The sequence below is a fragment of the Hypanus sabinus genome, chromosome 20, assembly GCF_030144855.1.
Source record: "Hypanus sabinus isolate sHypSab1 chromosome 20, sHypSab1.hap1, whole genome shotgun sequence".
Classification (NCBI taxonomy): Eukaryota; Metazoa; Chordata; class Chondrichthyes; order Myliobatiformes; family Dasyatidae; genus Hypanus; species Hypanus sabinus.
The window spans coordinates 44,197,861-44,210,827 of NC_082725.1; the positions used below are offsets into that span (position 1 = coordinate 44,197,861).

General features: G+C 40.5%; 1 protein-coding gene across 1 annotated transcript in view; it reads right to left on the minus strand.

Moving 5' to 3' along the window:
* Window positions 1-166: 166 nt before the first annotated feature.
* The window catches only part of LOC132378470 (uncharacterized protein C7orf57-like), an 87,751-nt gene continuing 74,950 nt past the window's right edge, over window positions 167-12,967 (minus strand). The window contains exon 9 of the mRNA XM_059945406.1: window positions 167-206. The gene's annotated coding sequence lies outside the window, so the exon portion shown is untranslated. The remainder of the gene's footprint in view (window positions 207-12,967) is intronic.

The following is a 12,967-nucleotide window of genomic DNA, read 5'->3' on the forward strand; positions in this document are numbered from 1 at the left end:
AAAGCAAAGTTGTTAATATTACTAAGGATATATATAATTATACAAAAATATAACATTTCAATCCAAGAGCTGGTAACTATTATCTTGCAGCTATCCCTTTTCCATTAAAAGTATTTATTTAGTCCTGTGATAGTAGATGTCTACACAATCTGTACATTTTCACATCTTGTCTGCAGGCCTCAGTTCAAGTTGGCATGTCTTTGAAACTATGAATACAAAAAGAAAAATTCATTGCATTACTCTGTTTAGCACAAATCATTGCAACATCAGTGGTTGAAAGGAAGTAATGTCAATATCACTTATTTTCTTTGTATTTGGAAAGCCCAATTCATCATTTATTCCTGGACTGTTTTCATGAAATAACATCAACACGTTACAAGTTAGATATGTTTCCACTGATAGGGCAGCATTAGTTCTAGTAATTTACACAGTTCTGTAAAAGTAAAATGTATTTCATCAAATAACACTTATTGATTAAACACATCAATAATTTTTGAAACAGATACTGCTTGCAATATTACTGGAAAACTATAAATCAATAAAAGTGAACTATTCACATACTATGTCGAGTAATTTTGCATATTTATAAATGAAATTTTAGAACAACTGATTTCAAAAATATTTTAATACTTTCCTTTGCTGACTTGATTATCCAAGGAATGGTCGGATACAAATGAGAACAGTGGGAACTGAAACTGTTGTGCCTGGTTTTTCATGCTGCCAAGATGATACGTGCAAATAGCAGGCAGATATGGTAATAAGGTAGAAGAGATGGAAGATGATATCGCCAAATTTTGTGACAGTGAGTGAGGGTGAGCATTGTGCATTGCTCCCTTTTAATGGGCTCTTTCAATACTGAGAACTAGAAGTAGAGCAGCAGTCTAAGACACATAAATATGTAGTTTAATACTCAAAATAGTGGGAACACAATGTGCCTCAAATTCATTTCTACACCTTTCTGACTTGTTTTTTTTTCAGTATCACTGGAAGGCCATGTGGAAATCACTTCTATCTTTTTAAGGCATTTAGGCTTGAGGAGCAAAAGTGTTACTTCATCAGCATCATCTATGTCTCAAGAATAAACAAAATGTAGCCATGTACTGATAATTTTCATTCTATTTTATTTAGATCTGTGTCCCATCATTCTTATTGCAGAGAAATGCTGAAGCACGATGATCCTGAGATTGTACAGTTCTTAAGATATATTCCTCAATTTGAAGATAATGCTGTACTGTCTTTACATTTTGAATTCTCAAGACAGAGAGAGAGCCCAAGTAAATTTGCACATTGGTACTAGTTAGAAGAGAATTACTGATTATATTCTGTGGCAACTACTTTTGTGTATCACATATAATTTCTAATTGATAGTCTAATTTGCTGCTAATAATATCATATATTGACATGGGAATTACACTATTAGATGTATATTACGAGGTGGGATTGAACAGACATCTTAATCTAGCACCTTCAATTTTATTTTGCTAGATGTTTACTTTCTAGTTTATTCTGTTTACGGAAACAGGAAACTGGCTCATTTTGAAATCTCCTGAAATGTTGCATAAATTTTTAAAGCATGTGTGCTAAATGTTAGATATTTCCTGATGTGCCTTCTCTATCCCTCCCTGAGGACTCAATTCCTCTTCCTGCTTCCTTACTTCAGGCTCAGTAGCTTATCTTTACCACAGTAGCAAAGTGGTATCATTTTTCTTAAGTCAGTGAGATATATCATGCTAGACATTCTGTCTGCCCACTGTCAATCTTCGGATAGATTTGGAGCACAAGGAGGAATAGAAATGAAAAGAAAGATCAGCTATATACTCCACTACATTTTTGCATCTCCATTTTCTAACAATCAAATTTGAGAAATATAGAATGCAAATTTCAATGAGCAAGATTAAATAGAACACAAACAAGGGTAGAGGAGGTCTCGGCCTGAAACATCGACTGTACTCTTTTCCATAGATGCTGCCCGGCTTGCTGAGTTCCCAACATTTTGTGTGTGTTGAAGGGATGGGGGGAGGTGTTTACTGGAGTCTATAATGTTTGAGAATTGATAAATCGATCCAGAAAGGAAATTCTGATAGAAAGGCCCAAATACATTTACTTAAAAAGGGTAGAGTTGAGAAGCTGCAAGAGTAAAAAGACCCTGATGAGAGTTGTATGTATGTACGTTTTTGTTTGTTTACTGATTGATGGATTGATTAATTGTGATACAGTGTGCAATAGGCTTCTCCCACCCTTCATGCTAAACTGCTCAGCAATCCGATTTTTAATCCAAGCCTAACCATGGGACAATCTATAATGACTAATTAACCTACCTCTGGACTGTGGGAGGAAACCAGAGCTCCCGGAGGAAACCCACACAGTCACGGTGAGAATGTACAAGCTCCTTGTAGTCAGCAGTGGGAAATGAACCCGGGTGGTCTGTACTGCAAAGCGTTATGCTAACAACTTTGCTACCGTAGCCAGAGTCAACCTATGTGAAGCTGTAGGGCCTGATAACACACCTGATCAGATGCTGAGGAACTATGCAGCCCAGTTAACAGAGGCTCTAACAGACATCTCTGCAGAGCAGTCCACTGACTCCAGGCTTCAACATAGCTACCATCATCCCGGTGCCCAAGAGGGCGATGGTAACCTGCTTTAATGACCACTGTCCAGTGGCACTGATCGCAACAATAATGAAGTGCTTTGAGTGCCTGATAATGGATCGCATTAAATCACAGCTTCCTGATTCACTGGACCCTTTCTAGTTTACTTATCACTCAAAGTTCAAAGTTAAAAGTAAATTCATTATCAAAGTACATATACTACCCAGAGATCCATTTTCCTGTGGCCATTCACAGTGAACAGGAAAAAACACAATAGAATCAATGAAAAGCTGCAAACAAACTGTGCAAATACAAAAAGAAAATAAACAAACAAATAGATCATTAATTATTTAATTAAGCAATAAATATTGAGAACACGAGTTGTTGAGTCTTTAGGTTGAGGAATCAGTTCATTTTGGGAGTGATTGAAGTTGTCCCCTCTGATTCGAGAGCCTGATGGTTGAGGGGCAATAACTGTTCCTGAATCTGGTGGTTTGGCACTATTTTATTCAGAGAGACAATGCAGAACAGGCCCTTCTGGCCCACTGAGCTTTACCTCCCAGTAACCCACTGATTTCACCCCAGCCCGATCAAAGGACAATTTACAATGACTAATTAACCTATTAACTTGTATGTTTTTGGTTTGTGGAGCACCCAGAGGAAAACCAATTGCATGCCGGAAGAATGCACAAACTTTCTTACAGAGGATGCTGGATTAGAACTCTGAATGTCAGCCGCCCAAGCTATAACAACATTGCGCTAACTGCTATGTTACTGTAGTGCCCCTAAAAAGAATGTGTCAATTTGTGTTACTACCCAATGAGTTAAGACTGCTTTACCTTCTTCCCAATCACAGTAATGCGAAGAGTGCACGTCCAGAATGGTGAAGGATCCTTGATGATGGATGCTGCTTTCCTGCAACAGCACTCCAAATATGCTCCATGGAGGGGAGGGCTTTACCTGTGAAGAACTGGGCCGTTTCCACTACTATCTCAGGCCTTGATGCAACCAGTCCATATACTGTCCACTGCACACCAGTAGAAGTTTGTCAAAGTTTTAGATTACACACCGAACCTGCGCAAACTTCTAAGAAATTAGAGGCCCTACCAGGCCTTCTCTGTAATGACAGTTACATACTGGACCCAGGACAGATCCGCTGAAATGATAACACCAAAGAATTTAAAACTGCTGACTCTCTCCACCTCTGATTCCTTGATGAGGACTGACTCATGGACCTTCAGTTTCCTCAACCTGTAGTCAGTAATCAGCTGTTTGGTTTTGGATTTGTCACTGCCTTTGATTTAGTCCTCAACAGTGATGTCATCAGCAAGCTTGTATATGGTGTTGGAGCAGCACTTAGCCACACTGTCATATTTGTAAAGCGAGTAGAGAGGGGCTAAGCACACAACCTTGTGGTGAACCTGTGCTGATGGAGGTTGTGGATGAGATATTGTTGCCAATCTTGACTTGACTGGTTCTACAAATCAGGAAATTGAGGGTCCAGTTGCAAAAGGAGGTATTGAGACCTAGATCTTGAAGGTTATAGATTAACTTTGAGAGGATGATAGTATTAAATACAGAGCTGTCATCAATGAGGAGCACCCTGGTGTATGATGTTCCAGAGCTGAGTGGAGAGCCAATGAAATGGCATCTGATGTTGACCTGTTGTGACGAGAGGCAAACTGGGGCAGATCCAAGTTGCTGCTCAGGCAGGAGTAGACATGCTTCATCACCAACATCTCAAAGCACTTCATCACAGGGGATATAAGTGCTACTGGACAATAGGTCCAGTGATCCAAATCAGTTCCCTGACAATGCCATTGCCTCTGCCCTGCACTCCATCCTGTAACACCTGGAAAATGGTGCCACATATGCCACAAAGCTGTTTATTAACTTCAGCTTGGTGTTTAATACAATCCTCGTTCAGAAACAGGTGGTAAACTGTCTTCATTGGGTCTCAGCACCTCTCTCTTTAACTGGATCTTGGAAGTCTAGACAGAAAGACCTCAGTCAGTTTGTGTTTGCAGTAACATCCCTAGCTTCATCACACTGAGCAGCATGCTCAGCCTGCTGCTGTTCACTTTGCTGAATAATAACTATACTGCCAGGCCCACCGCAAACCGAATCATCAGGTTTGCTGATGAATCAAGAGTGCCTGGCTTCATCAACAACAACGATCGTACAGAAAGCAGGTGCAGCGGTTTGTAGACTGTTGTGAGCACAACTTAAGTCTCAACATGAATAAGACTAAAGAGATAATGATGGACTTTAGGAAGGTACAGGCGGACCACTCCTCGCAGCATGTAAATGGCTCCTCTCTGGAGAGAGTTAGGACACCAAGATCCTGGAAGTGCACATAATTGATAATCTCACCTGGTCCCTCAACACTAGATAGAGTGGACATGGTTTCCAATAGTGGGGGAGTCTAGAACCAGAGGGCACAGCCTCAGAGTAGACAACATCCAATTTAGAACAGAGGTGAAGAGGAATTTCTTTAGCCAGAGAGTGGTGAATCTGTGGAATTCATTGCCACAAACAGTTGTAGAGGCCAAGTAATTGGGCATGTTTAAAGCAACGTTTGATAGCTTCTTGATCTGTAAAGGTGCCAAAAGCTACAAGGAGAAAACAGGTGAATAGGAGTGAGGGTAACAACAGATCAGCCATGATGGAATGGCAGAGCACACTCACTGGGCCAAATGGCCGAATTCTGTCCTATGAACAAATTGAATTATTACTGTTATGTTCCACTTGTCACTATTAAACTAGCTCCAAGGTGTACCATGGGTATTGCATTTCCAGTTTGTGATCCCTATGAAACAGTAAGAAATCAGTCAGGGAGCATTTACATACGATGTGACATAGAGTCATAGAGAAGTACAGCACAGAAACAGGCCCCTTGGCCCATCTGGTCCATGTTGAAACTATTTAACCTGCCTATTCTCATTGACCCTCCATATCCCTACTATCTATGTACCTATCCAAACTTCTCTTAAACATTGAAATCGAGGTCGCATGCACCACATGTACTGGCAGTTCATTCCATACTCTCATGACCCTCTGAATGAAGAAGTTTCCCCTCATGTTCCCCTTAAACTTTTCACCTTTCACCCTTAACCCATAACCACTAGTTGTCATCCCATCCTACCTCAGTAGAAAAAGCCTTCTTGCATTTACCGTCTATACCTCTCATAATTTTGCATACCTCTATCAAATCTCCTCTCGATCTTCTCCATTCAAAATAACTTATTCAATCTTTCCTTATAACTCAATTCCTCCAGTTCTGGCAACATCCTTGTAAATTTTCTCTGAACTCTTTGAATCTTGTTTACATTGTTCCTGTAGGTAGGTAACCAAAACTGCACACAACACTCCAAATTAGCCTCACCAACATCTTACCCAATTTCAACATAATGTTCCATCTTCTGTACTCTAGACATTGATTTATGAAGGCCAACGTGCCAAAAACTTCCTTTACGACCCTATCTTTCTGTGTCACCACTTCCAATGAACTATGCACTTGTATTCCCAAATCCTTTTATCCTCTTCAATGCCCTACCGTTCACTGTGTATGACCTACCCTAGATGATCCTACCAAAGTGCAAAACCTCACACTTGTCTGCATTAAATTCCATGTGCCATCTTTCAGCCCATTTTTTTAGCTGATGTAGATCCCTCTGCAAGCCATGATGGCCTTCCTCACTGTCCACTGCACCCCGAATCTTGGTGTCATCCATAAATCTGCTGATCCAGATAAGCACATTATTATCTAGATCATTGATATAGATGACAAACAACAAAGGACCCAACACCGATCCCTGTCACACCACTAGTCACAGGCCTCTGGTAAGAGAGGCAACCTCCTACTACCTCTCTCTGGCTTCTCCCACAAAGCCGATATCTAATTTAATTTACTACTTCAACTTGAATGCCGAGTGACTGAATGTCCTTGACCAGCCTTTCACACGGGACCTTGTCAAATATCTTGCTTAAGTCCATGTAGACAACATCTACTGCCTTGTCTTCATCAACTTTCCTGTACCTTCCTCAAAACCTACCTCACACAAAGCCGTGCTGACTATCCATAATCAATCCATGTCTAGCCAAGTACTTATTTATCCTGTCCCTTAGAATACCTTCCAATAACTTTTTCACTTCTGATGTTAAGACTCACCAGCCTGTAATTTCCTGGTTTCCATTTAGAGCCTTTTTAAAACAGCAGAACAACACTGGCTAACCTCCAATCCTCTGTTACCTCTTGTGACACTAAATGTTTTAAACACCTCTGCTAGGGCCCAGCAAATTCTGTACTTTTCTCCCATAGGGTCAGAGAGAACACCTAGCAAGGCCCTGGGGATTTATCCATCCTGATTTGCCTCAGGGTAGCAAACACCTCCTCCACTGTAATCTGTACAAGGGTCCATGAAGCTGCTTTGCCTCACTTTTATAGACTCTGTATTCATCTCCCAAGTAAACACAAGATGCAAAGAATGCACTTAAGATCTCCCCCATCTGGTTTTGCTCCAAACATGGACTATCATTCTGGTCTTCCAGCAGACCAATTTTGTCCCTTGCAATCCTTTCGCTCTTAACATATCTGTTGGGATTCTCCTTCACCTTGTCTGCTAGGGGAACCTCATGTCTTCTTTTAGCTCTCCTGATTTATTTTTTAAGTGTTTTCTTGCATTTCTTCTACTCCATAAGCACCTCATTTGTTCCTACCTGCCTATACATGCTATGCACCTCCTTTTATCTCTTTCAATATCTCTTGAAAACCAAGGTTCCCTACACTTGTTATCTTTACCTTCTATTCTGACAGGCACATACAAGCTTTGAACTCTCAATATTTCATTTTTGAAGGCCTTCCACTTTCCAAGTACACCTTTACCAGAAAACAGCCTGTCCCAACCCACACTTGCCATATCATTTCCAATACCATTTCTGATACATACTTAAAATAATATCTAATTCACATTGAAAAGATGAGTAAAATATCTGAGGGCACCTGGAAGATAATAATGTATGCATATATGGTTCAGCATTGAAGTGATCTAACATCTACTGTTTCAGAATCTGCAGCAGTGGTCACTAGCATGCTCTGCTCTCTCTGGCTCTGAAGGTGACAAGTGCCCCCAACACTCATAGCACAGGGTCAGCTACAATATTTTTCCCTAATGTTGGCCACAGTTACTGTAATTGTCAAGTGACTGGCACACTTAATGGAAGTTCAGGAAAGTTTATTCTTCCATTAGAGCAAAACAACAACGAGATGTGATGACCATTTATAGAACAGCCTTCGTTTTTTCTCTGAACCACTCTGAGAATTAATTTATTATTCCCCCCCCCCCACCGTCTGTAATCTCAACTCAATTGGTTCTTCATTTTAATTTGTGTAGTTCTCCAAGGTGCAATCAATTCCTTTTGCTTTATAAGTTCCCTTAGATTACCTAAACAAGAATTTCTTCTATCTCCTTGAACAGATTATTTGTGATGCACAAACAATTATGTGCAGCAAGGCCTAGGCAACATCCAGACATCCACTTAGAAGTAGCAATATGCTTGCGCCACAGAAGTGCCAGGTCATGACCAGCTCTAAAAGAGTTTATTTAGCTACCTTTGACATTTAATTGCATTATTAGTTCAGAGTCCCACATGATTGACAGAAACTTAGCTGGACTTGTCATACAAATATTGGGATTACAAGAGAAGGTGACAGGCTAGGTATCCTTCAGCAAGTGATTACTGTCTGACAAACCAAAGCTTCTCCAATGCCTATGGGGCGCAAGTAAGAAGAATAATCTCTAACAACATTACAGAAGTTCAACACCACCCAGGATCTTGGGTAGTGAATGGTGGATAATTTAACTCTAAACTTTCATTTCACCACTTCCATCACAAGTGCAAACTTTAAGAATGCATACAAGTTGCCATGTAGGTTTTTCTGACAGCACCTCTCAAACCATTGACTTCAAGCACAGAGAGCACAAGGGCAGCTTCAATTTGCACACCCATCAACCATCTTAATCTGCCCAAATAAACTTTTCATGTTCTAAGCACCTAAACAATGAATTGGTATCTGCTATTCTTTCACCACATTTTAGCAACAGATCACTTGTGCCCGATATCTCCCTTAAGTGGAGACGTTTAAATTAGGCACAGAGGCAGTACTTGATTCAATACTGTATACATGAAATTGAGTCTTAGTACCTTCATAATCACCGAATAATCAGGTTGTAATTCTTGGGTATCAAAAATGAAAAAGAGGCAAGGATAAGCCCGCGATTCTGGGAGTAGAGGAAATTAAGAGGTCACACTTTAACTCTCTACAGCCTTTAGATCAAAAGTAAATGTGAATTAAGGGGAAGATATGATATATAATGATGGGTTAACATTAAGGATACTCTCATCTTTTTATTTTGGTCATTTTATATTTGTCCCAGTAATTTTTCCAAGGGGTTTTAGAGATAAAGACATCCCTACCCACAACAGGCTATCTGCCCAAGGGCCACCACTTAAATCTATAAGAAATAAAATTTGGGTAATTTGTGAAGCAATCTCTTTGGGCAATTTGGTTGTTCTGGTTAAAGTAGTTAACAGTATGTACAAGATGTGAAAAGCTTATAGTTGGACCAGGTATCCTTGATTTAGAAATTCGTCATATCACTCCATTAATTTAAGAATGAAGTGATGGAGAAACCAACCATTTTAATAGGAAAAGTTTATCCAGCTTTGGATTAAATTTTCCAGTCCTCAGGAATATTCGTTAATCTGGTGATTCTTGAAAGATCATGAATAACGCCTCCACAAATTCCTCAGCTACCTCTTTCAAGTTACTTTGATTGTCATTTTGACCATAACTGCTATGTACAGTACATAGTAAAAATGAGACGTTTTTCAAGACCATGGTGTTACATGACACAGTACAAAAACTAGACTGAACTACATAAAAAACAACAAAGAGAAAAAAAAACAACAACTACACTAGACTACAGACCTACCCAGGACCCAAGAGTCCGGCTAACTTATCTACCTTCGAACTTTTCAGCTTCCCGTGCACATTCTTCTTAGTAACAGCAATGACACTCTCACATTTCTAACATTCTGCTAGAGAATCCACAGTGAACACTGATGCGAAATACTTATTCAGTTTGTCCCCCATTACTACCTACCAGCATCATTCTCCAGCAGATCAATATCCACTTTTGTCTCTCTTTTATCCTTTTAATATCAAAAACAGCTTTTTGTATCTTCTTTTATACTATCAGCTAGTTTACCTTCATATTTCACCCCTTATGGCCTTTTAAGTTGCCTTCTGTTGGTTTTTAAAAGTTTCCCAATCCTTTACCTTCCCATTATTTTTGGCTATATATATATTCCCTCTCTTTAGCTTTTATACTGTCTTAGTTCCTTAGTCAGCCATGGTGGCCTCATCCTCCTTCCAGAATACTTCTTCATCTTTACAATGTATCTTTCCTACACCTTCTGAATTTCCCCTAGAAGCATCAACCATTGCTATTGCCATCATCCCTGCTAGTACCCCCTTCCAATCAACATCGGCCTCCTTCTCTCTCATGCCTCTGTATACTCCAATACTGACACATCCAATTTTATCTTCTCCTTCTCAAACTCCTGTGTGAATTCCGTCATCTTATGATCACCGGCTCCTAAAAGTTCCTTTACCTTAATCTCCCTAATCAAATCTAGGTCATTATATAAACACCCAATCCAGAACTGCTGTTCCCTTAGTGATCTCAACCACAAAGTTCTCTAAAAAGCCATCTTGTAGGCTTTCTACAAACTCCCTCTCTTGGAATTCAGCATCAACATGATTTTCCCAGTTTACCTGCACGTTGAACGCCTCCATGATTATCGCAACATTCCGCTTTTTACATGCTTTTTTTTAATCTCCCATTGTAATTTGTATCTTGGCTACTGTTCAGACACCTGTATATAATGCACATCAGGATCATTTTACCTTTGCAATTTCTTAACTCTCCCACACGGATTCTACCTATCCTATGCCACCCCTTTCTAAGGATTTGATTTTATATTTACTACCAGAGCCACTCAGCCCCCCCCCACCTACCTGTCTGTCCTTTCAATATAATGTATATGCTTGTATGTTAAGCTCCCAACTATGATCTTCATTCAGCCACAACTCAGAGATGCTCACAGCATCATACCTGCCAATTTCTAACCGCACTGCAAGATCATCTACTTTATTCCATATACTGTATGCATTAAAATATAACCCCTTCAGATCTGTATTCATCATGCTTTTTGATTTTGGTCCCCTGTCATCTCCATGGCACTGAGGCTATGAGGACTACCCAGCTGCTGTGCTCTGTGCCCGCTAATATGATGAGCGAGGCTTTGGGCTGCTCCGGGGTTCGGATCTGAAGACTCATTTTTGGTCCAAATGTTGTTGTTCGCTTCAATTGGTTGCATAACTTGTACTTTTTTTTTCTTTCTCTTGTGCATCAAGTGTTGTTTTTTAAATTTTTATTATTATTCCTTTTTTATTTGGGGTTTCTTGGTTTGTGGCTACTAGTGAGCAAGCAAATCTAAGGTTTTATAATTTATACACTTTTGGTAATAAATGTATTTGGATCTTGGATCTTGATTCACTTTAATTCATCCCACTTGACTGTAATTTTGCCCTACCATCTGTCTGTCCTTCCTCACAGTCCATTACACACTACCTCTGTTTGTATACCAACTGCCTCAACCTCAGCCCTATCACTCCAGTTCCCATCCTTCTGCCAAATTAGTTTAAACCTTCCCAAACAGCTCTAGCAGACCTGCCCACAAGGATATTGGCCCCCTCAGGTTCAGGTGTTACCCATCCCCTTTTGTACAGGTCATATTTCCCCAGAAGAGATCCCAATGATCCAAAATATGAAACCCTACCCCCTGAACAAATCTTTCATCTGTTAAATCATCCAATTCTTACCCTCACCAGCATGTGACACAGGCAGCAACCAGAGATTACTGCCCTGGAGGTCCTGCTTTTCAGCTTTCTGCCTGATTCCCTATATTCTCTCTTTGGGACCGCCTTGCCCTTCCTACTTATGTCATTGGTACCAACCTGAACTGCTTCTGACTGCTCACCCTCCCCCGCTGGAATGCCATGGACCTGATCCGAGACATCCCCGGCCCTGGCAGCGGGGAGGCAACGTACCATCCAGGTGTCTCTTTCAAGTCCACCAAATCTAATTTCTTCTCCACTAATTATGCACTCCTCTTCTCCCCCATTCCCTTCTGAGCCAGACTCAGTGCCAGAAGCCTGGGCGCTGTGGCTTCTTCCTGGTAGGTTGCTCCCCCCTCCCCCCCCCCAGCGGTATCCACGGTGGTATACATGTTATTGGGGGGAACTGGCACAGGGGTACTCTGCACTGGCTGCTTATTCCCTTTCTGTCTCCCATCAGTCACCCAGGTACCTGCCTCCTGCAACGCAGGACTAACTATCTCTATGTCCCTCCTAACAATCACCTCTTCATGTTTTCTGTATGAGCCGAAGTTCATTGAGCTGCAGCTGCTGTTCCATAACATGGACTAGAGCTCTCCCAGTATTCCCACATCTCACACAAAACATACCAGTACCTCCATTTTCAAATTTAACAGAGAAAAAGAACCTTATTAGACTCTAATTTGGAACCCCTGCCTGTGCTTGCCCAAGCCTGTTGAGCCACAGTCGGACCACTCTAACACTGCCCCACTCAGATAATAACTGACCACTTACACCTCCTTTCTTTTTATTGGCACTGTGCTGATTGCAGCCCACCAAAAATGATGAATTAAAATAATTTTTAAAACTTATCATTTTAACAGTATCGAGGTTTTTACGATTTGGATTATTAATCTATTTTGGAATCTTAATATGTATTGGCATTTCTTTTTGTATTGTATCTCAACAGATGCTGTGAAGGTAATGAACAGAAGCCATGTAAGGTGTAGGAGTATTAGTGAATTGTGTTATCTCCTTAATGCTTAGAGAAAACAGTTTTCAGATGTTATTCACAGTTTAGTCTGAAAGGAGTTTTCTATGTTGCATTTTTTCTTTATTGCTTTCCCTCCCCTGTTCCTCAGCTGCATAGTGTCTACATGATACAAGGGATGTGCCCTCATGATACTAATATAGTATGCTATGAATCTACAAAGTAGTTTCCTGTTCTGTCAAGTTCTCTGTAGCAGAAGGACCGTTTTAACATGCCAACAACCTACTGTATTAAATTGTGTACAGCATCTTGGCTTTCATTATGTGCTTGCAGCCTAAGTTTGGATAGGTTGGGCACCAGTCATGAAACAATTTGTCATTAGACATATTTGTTGGGGGCTCAAATGAGAACGGCAGAGTGGGGAGAGTAGAATGAAAATGT